The sequence below is a fragment of the Halyomorpha halys genome, unplaced genomic scaffold (genome assembly GCF_000696795.3).
Source record: "Halyomorpha halys isolate HHAL.00 unplaced genomic scaffold, Hhal_1.1 Scaffold16.1, whole genome shotgun sequence".
Taxonomy (NCBI): Eukaryota; Metazoa; Arthropoda; class Insecta; order Hemiptera; family Pentatomidae; genus Halyomorpha; species Halyomorpha halys.
Window position 1 is genome coordinate 729457 of NW_027116375.1, and position 7282 is coordinate 736738.

The window sequence follows — 7282 nt, forward strand, 5'->3', positions numbered from 1 at the left end:
TATATATAAAATTTATTAGCGAGCAGAGGATGTTCACCGAAGAAAAATAGGACAGCAATTTGTCAGGCATAGCTCCACCGCTTCCTGTTCTTGCCATTCCTTTAAAGGGTAAAAAAAGAAAAAAGAAAAGTGTTTCTTCTTTTGTATATGTATTTTTTTCTTCAGTAGAAAGGTGATTTCAATGAGAGCCGAGACTAAACAGTCCTTTGAATACTCACAGCCCGGAGTTCCTTCGGCAGCCCTGGGCAATTCGAGCTGGTTTTACAAATGAGACTCTTTTAGATACGTTTTGTAATGGTAATAAGGAAAGGATTCGTCGGAATTCAACAGAAAAAAAAAACAGAGCAAAACATCGCTATGTTTAGGTAGCAACATTCGTCCTTATAACTGAATACAACACTAAAAAAAAAAATAAAAAACAGAACCTTAACAGAGTGAAAGAAGTAGTTTTAAGTAGTCGTTGTCTGTATTGTGTAAGAGGGATACGTTTAATTCTCGTTGTGTTAAAAAAAATATCTCCTAAATGTAAATCAAGAATTAGTTCATCACAGTTTTCATATTTTTCTATGAAAAAAAAATGATTCGGCCTCAAATTTGGCCTAGAGTCAGAAACCCAAATGTCTAAACAACATGATCCTTTTAAACCGCTGGGACAACAATAAAGAAGAAAATGGCCTAACTGCTACAGAAGAATAATTATACATGTTTCCAAGAAGTATATAGTCAAAATTAATGAGTCTGTCAAGTATAGGTAGGGGGATTAAAAAACGGCTGTTACAAAACCTACAAAACCTTTAAAAAAAACATAGATTTTTCATTCGGAGCTCTATATCATAAAAATTACCAACAACACTTTAAAATCTAAGAGAACATTATTTAAAGAAGAGTAAATTTGCTGAAATATTAGCTCTAAAAGAGCTATTTACGTCCAATAGTTCTCGAGATATAACCATTTTAAAAAGCAAAATTTCTTAAAAATCTACTGAAAGATTAGTAGTTAGTTAATTCATTTTGAGAAATCTATATCTCAGGAACTATGTGACGTACAGATGTCTATTAGCACTCAAATTAAAGCTAGTTTAATGGACTAAAAAGAAAGAGAAAGTGATAAAGAAGTTTATAACCTTTATCTTCGTAGGAATAGTAGTTTTCATGATATTTGCTAAAATAAATTGATTTATAGTTGTTCGAACAATAAATTTGATTTATGAAAAACTTTATTTCAGCAACCATTGGACGTACAGATATCTGCCAGCGCACAAATTAAAGCTAGTTAAATTTACTACAAAATAATTAATTATGTTTATCTTTGTAGGAGTAGTAGTTTTCATAATAATTGACAAAATAAACTCACAAAATGTTAACTTCTAGTTGTTCGTATAAAATAAAAAACATAAAAAATATATCTCTAGACCTATAAGACGCTAAATATGTCTGCCAACACTGAAGATATAGGAAATTTAAGTTACTATAAAGTAGTTTGTGACACTTATCTTCTTAGGAGTAGTAGTTTTTATGATATTCACATATGGATATAAATTTGGCAAATGAAAATTTATGACTAACTATAAATCAATTTATTTAAATTTCGCGAAATATTTTAATCAGAAGAGTTGAAAATTTTTATTTTCGCTACAAAATAGAATTCGAAATTTTTCCTTATCGTGATTTTTTCCCTAAATATATATATATACTTTATACAAATGTAGGTGAAAGTAAAATATATATATTTTCAAAGAAAATAATTATGTAGTGGTTTTCCATTAAGTAGATGGGGACTAGATCGAGGTCGGATGAGTGGGTGATTCGTTTCACCCAACCTTTTAATTTAATAGGCAGTGAAATCAAGACGCGAACTTTCAATTTTCTGTTTTTTTTTTATTTTTCTCAGCACAGAAATGACTGTCTTGTTTATGTTTAAGTTTCCAATCTTTATTATGATACTAAAACAATATTTTATTTAAGAAACATTTTCCTCTTAAAGTGACGAACAAACTCTGAAACTTGATTTGACAAACGATGTAACTCCAGTTTCTCTTGTTGTCAACTCTTATCAAACCACTCTATCTCTTATTCAGTACAGGTCCCTTCCGTATATCCCTATTCTTTCTGACAACATACAAAAATCCTTAAGATCCACTCCTTCCTTCATCCTTATGATCTCGAAGTCCCACAAAAATATTTCCTATTCCTTTTGTTAAAGTCACCTCAAATTTACTATGTATTTTTTGTTAGAAAGCTTTAAAAGAACAAAAACGACTAACTGGTTCGGATATAAACATTTATTAGGTTAATCTGAGTATTTGAAAAACAAACTAAAATAAAACAAAAGATTTCTGCAAACTATTCTGCCCAGGTCACTAGTTTTAATATGAAATCACCCTATGAAATAATAAAACATTAGGGAATCTTATCAATTCATTGATAAATTATCCTTAGCTTAAGTCTAATTACCTATCTTGTCCCAATTTCATTGATAGATTTATATATTGATAGATATTACAATCTGCCACACAGTTGTGGGCAATAGGTAATAGTGATGAATGATCTCATACATACTAAAATTAAAAAAAATAAAATAAAAAAAAAAAAAAGAAGAAAAAAAAAATAATAATAATAATAAAACTCTCTTAAAATATATACAAACAAAAGAATAGACAAGATGAACATAATCAAACTATCTGTATGAAAATAAATAAATAAAATAACATAATGATAAAATAATATATACAATATTTACACAATCGACCTGAGGAGCCCACTCTATCCCCACGTGTGAGGTGTAGAGCAGATCTCAAGAGATCCCAGCGTATCCCTCTCGCCCCAATTTCATTAATATTAAACTTTTATTTATAATTAATTTAACTTTATTACACCTTACTATTAATGGCAATATTGACCTGGGCCTAATAGCCTGTAGAAAATATTTTAAAACAATTTATATGAGTGTTAATTGGTTTTATGATTGAGGATGGTCCTTGAGGATGGCCAAATTGGCCGAAACATTGGACTTTTGAGAAAATAAAGAATTTAATTTATACATATCTTCCATTTATATGTCATTCTTCATTGTAAATTATCTTCTACACCTTACTATGCTAAATATTATTTCTTTGATGCGCAGTCATAAGGACTTTTTTTTTTTAATTATTTAGTTATTGTCATTTATAACTGTACAAAATAATACAATAGGTAAATATGTAGTATGTTTCATATACACTTGAAAATCTTGGAAAGGAACCACCCATTGGTGGTACTTCAAACATTAATTTAAACTAGAAGGTCCCGTGGCCATCTTCTTTTCAGACGCCTCGGAGGATTATCAGGGATTGTTAAGGATGAAAGATTAAGGTTAGGATGGTTAAGGAGTTTGGAATAAAAAGACGCATATCTGTTTTGGGTGAAATCTGCAACGAATGGGATGTTAAGGTCTTTATGAATGAGTTTATTTGTGACGTAATAAGGAGCATCAAGGATTTTACGTAGGGTTTTGGATTGTAATGATTGGATGCGGGAAGAATTTGATGGTTTGGTGGACGGCCAGAGCTCAATTCCATATGTCCAAATTGGTCTGATTATTGTAGTGTATACTAATTTTTTGTAGTGAATGGGAAGTTTAGAGCGTTTGTCGAGTAAGTGTTGTAGCAATCGGAATCTACAAGCAGTTTCTTGTCGTTTCAGTCTTGTGTGTGGATTCCAAGTAAGTCTATGGTCAAGATAGAGTCCTAAATATCGAATCTGTTCAACAGGCGTTAGTGGTGTACCTAGAAAGGATACTGTAGGACAGGAGGGCAGAGGTTTACGACGGAGAGTAATGGTGATCTGGTGGGATTCGTCAGGATTTATTTTGATTCTCCAGTTTTTACACCATTCTTCAATAGATGTTATGTGTGCCTGTAGTGTTTGTGATGCACTAGTTGGGTCGTTGTTTACAGAAAGTATACATGTATCATCAGCGTATGGGTCATAAGGACTTAAGTCACTTTTTGAGCATTTGGAGATTATGCCGTATAGTATAGCACCAATTAAGAGCTACCGGTTGGTATTAAGGTCGACATGCTTCGGATAGACAAACGACTATATTGTTTAAAAAAAAATAACAATTAAAAAAATATCAATAATTAGATTTTACATAATGTTCTGAACTTTGTTTTTGTTCCCCTCTAAATTCATATTTTCTTTCTCTCAATTTTCTTTTTCTTTACATATTTCAATTTTCAAATTATTAATAACTAATATATTCAAATTTCTTTGCATTATATAACTTCATTTTTATTTTATTTCCTTAATTATGTTATTTTACCTACTTATTCAATTACCTATGTATACAATTTATTTTCCACTTCTCTCATTAATTCCATTCTGTAAAATTATTCGCTTTATGTCATTCTGTTTATATTTTCTTTTTTATTTTCTATATTCATTGGTTGTTGTCTTGTTCTGTTCTTAGCCCTGATGAAGGGTAGAAACTCTAGCCGAAACGTTGGCACGATTAAATAAGTTACATCAACTTATTAGTGTTTTATTTTGATCACACCCCCAACCAACTTCTCCTCGTATGTCATCCACGGTCGACTATCTCTCATAATTATGAGTCCTCAAATATAGCATTGCTGTATCTGCTAGTTAATTAAAAAAAGGCCAACTTGATAGAGTTAAAAAATAAATATAGATATGGTGTCTTGTAGCAGCTCTCCCTAAAGAGTTTATAATCCGTTCTAAAGCTATCGGGGAACTTAGAAAGTGCTCCGACAGAATGGGCAGCTTATATACCCCGCGACCAATTTCCTCAGCCCGGTGACAAGCAAGAGCATTTTCCGAGTGTGAAAACGGCCTTCGCGCTCTAAGCCTATAGAGTATTTAGCCCGGTAGGAAAGTCGGTATTGTCCTTGGTCGAGAAGAAAGTCCTCCGGGAAAGTTATGTTTACAAGGGAAGCCTCCGCGGTCAATTAGGTAGCCACAGAATAGCGGTACCTCCGTCCTTCACCTCTTACCTCTGTGGTCCCTGTCTGGGGTTTGGTACCATCAATAACAGGTTTAATAATAAATAACTGTTCTAATATAATAACGCATTAATATAGTCATAGCTCGTTAGAACCATCGTTTTTTTAGATAAGTATATTTGTTAACGCCATAATAGAATTACCTTGTAAATAATTGTAAATAGTATTTGAGTTTTATTAGTATTTAATTTAGTTAATCTATTTTTATTTAGATTTCGTTGTTTGAAAAGAAAAAAAAATATGTAATTATATTTGCTTGTTATAATGAGTAATAGAGACAGTTGCTAGGGGCTGATAATGGTTGCTAAGGTGTCACCTAGCAACGGACCGGCCATCTTAGTTTTTAGAGCAGTTCCGGCTAATTAGTGCCCCTGGTAGCGTCTAAGCAGCCATGTCTGCCTTCTTAATTTAATAGTTCGGACATTTTAAGTGAGTTAACCATCATTACAGTTCGGAACCAGACCACTGTGTTTCGACTTTAATATGAGTTCCGGCTAATTAGTGCCCCTGGTAGCGTCTTGAGCAGCCCTGTCTGAGTTTGGTTCATGTTACAGTTTAATAAAACAATTTTATTAGACATTTTTTGAGTGTTTTAGTCGTCATTACAGTTCGGAACCAGACCACTTCTGTGTTGCGACTTTGATATGAGTTCCGGATAATTAGTGGCCAGGAACGTGTGTAACCAGCCCTGTCTGTGTTAATTTTTCGGCTCGACCAATACATTAACACGACTGTTAGATATTTGGACCATCGATGAGCCACTACACCAACTCTGGACCATTGCAGCGGATTATTTAGCTACCAGAGCTGCGACCTACACATATCGGCAGCACTCTTCCTCTGACCTATCGGAGTGGAGAACCCTACGTCGACTAGTATTTATTTTATATATTTATTTGTTTATTTGTAAATTAGTTTATTTTATTTTCGTTTTCATAATTTATCGAACTATTTTATTTTTATCTGAAAGGCCTATTTCAAATTTTTATTTGTATTCATTGTCATATTTTGTTTATTTTAGTTTTAGTTTTTAAAATGTTTAAATTGAACCAAATAAATGTTTAATCCGAACCAGTTTGTTTTTTGTTCATTTTAAAGCCTTCCAACAGAAAGACATAGTCGATTTGAGGTGGCTTTGACATTATTTTTTCTGACTTAAAGAAACCTACCAAAATGTCTTTAGAAATATTTTATTTATTTAAATTTTATCTAATTAGAGAGATTGATGAATTGACCTGGGCAGAATAGCCAGCATGAAGTTGTGTTTTTAAATTACAACTGTCAAAAGACAGGTCTGCTCAAGACGCTACCAGGGCCACAGGGATGGCCGAAACGTCGGACTTATAGAGAAAATAAAATGTTTTGAGACTATAATGGATAAAATTTAAATTATTTATTTAAACAACATTAAACAGTCTCAAGAAAGTATTTAAGATTATAAATAAAATTCTATTTATTTTAAAATATGAAGAAGGGTTGCGGTCAAAAAGAACAATAATAGTTAACAACTATTTATTTCCGACGTTTCGCCCCACTTTGTAGAGCTATATAAGATATAGATAGCTATATAAGATAGCAATATAAGAATAATAACTAAGAAAATTTCGAAATAGTAAGATAATAAGATACAAAAATTTAAATTAAGGTAGAGTCAATATTATGTAAAAATAAGTAAAAAGAAAATTATATACAAATAAAAGGAAAAAAGAAATAAAATAAACAATGATAAGAACAAAAAAAATTGTGTAAACTATTTTTTTTTTTTATTTATTTATTGCTATTTACAACTGTACATGATAATACATTTAGTAAATCTGATCTAAGTTAAATTGGAGTGTTACAGGCGTGTAGAGAAACTACTTATTGGTAGCACTCTAATGACATTTTACATTAGCTGGTCTCGTGGCTTCTTCTTTTCAGGCGCCTCAGAGGATGGTCAGGAATGGAAGAGGATGCAAGATTAGAAACTAGGGTGTTTGAGTGGTTAGAGAGTTTATAATGGAAGGAGTGATATCTGTTTCGGGCTAGATCGTTACATAGGGAACATTAAGGTTATGTATAACATGATTTTATTTGTGACAAACTAAGGAGCATTGAGGATTTTACGAAGGATTTTGGATTGTCAACTCTCAACTCCATATGTCCAGATTGTGTAAACTATAAGTTTAAAATGTAGAGGAAACGCAATAAAACGCAAAAACTTCACTTATTTTTACATAATATTAACTCTACCTTAATTCACTTTTTTATAACTTATTATCTTACTATTTCAAAATGTT

At 31.7% G+C, this 7282-nt stretch overlaps 1 protein-coding gene across 1 annotated transcript in view; it reads left to right on the top strand.

The window, feature by feature from the left end:
- Nucleotides 1-7282, top strand: part of LOC106680277 (proclotting enzyme) — a 195015-nt gene that overhangs the window by 54258 nt on the left and 133475 nt on the right. The gene's annotated exons all lie outside the window — the stretch shown is intronic.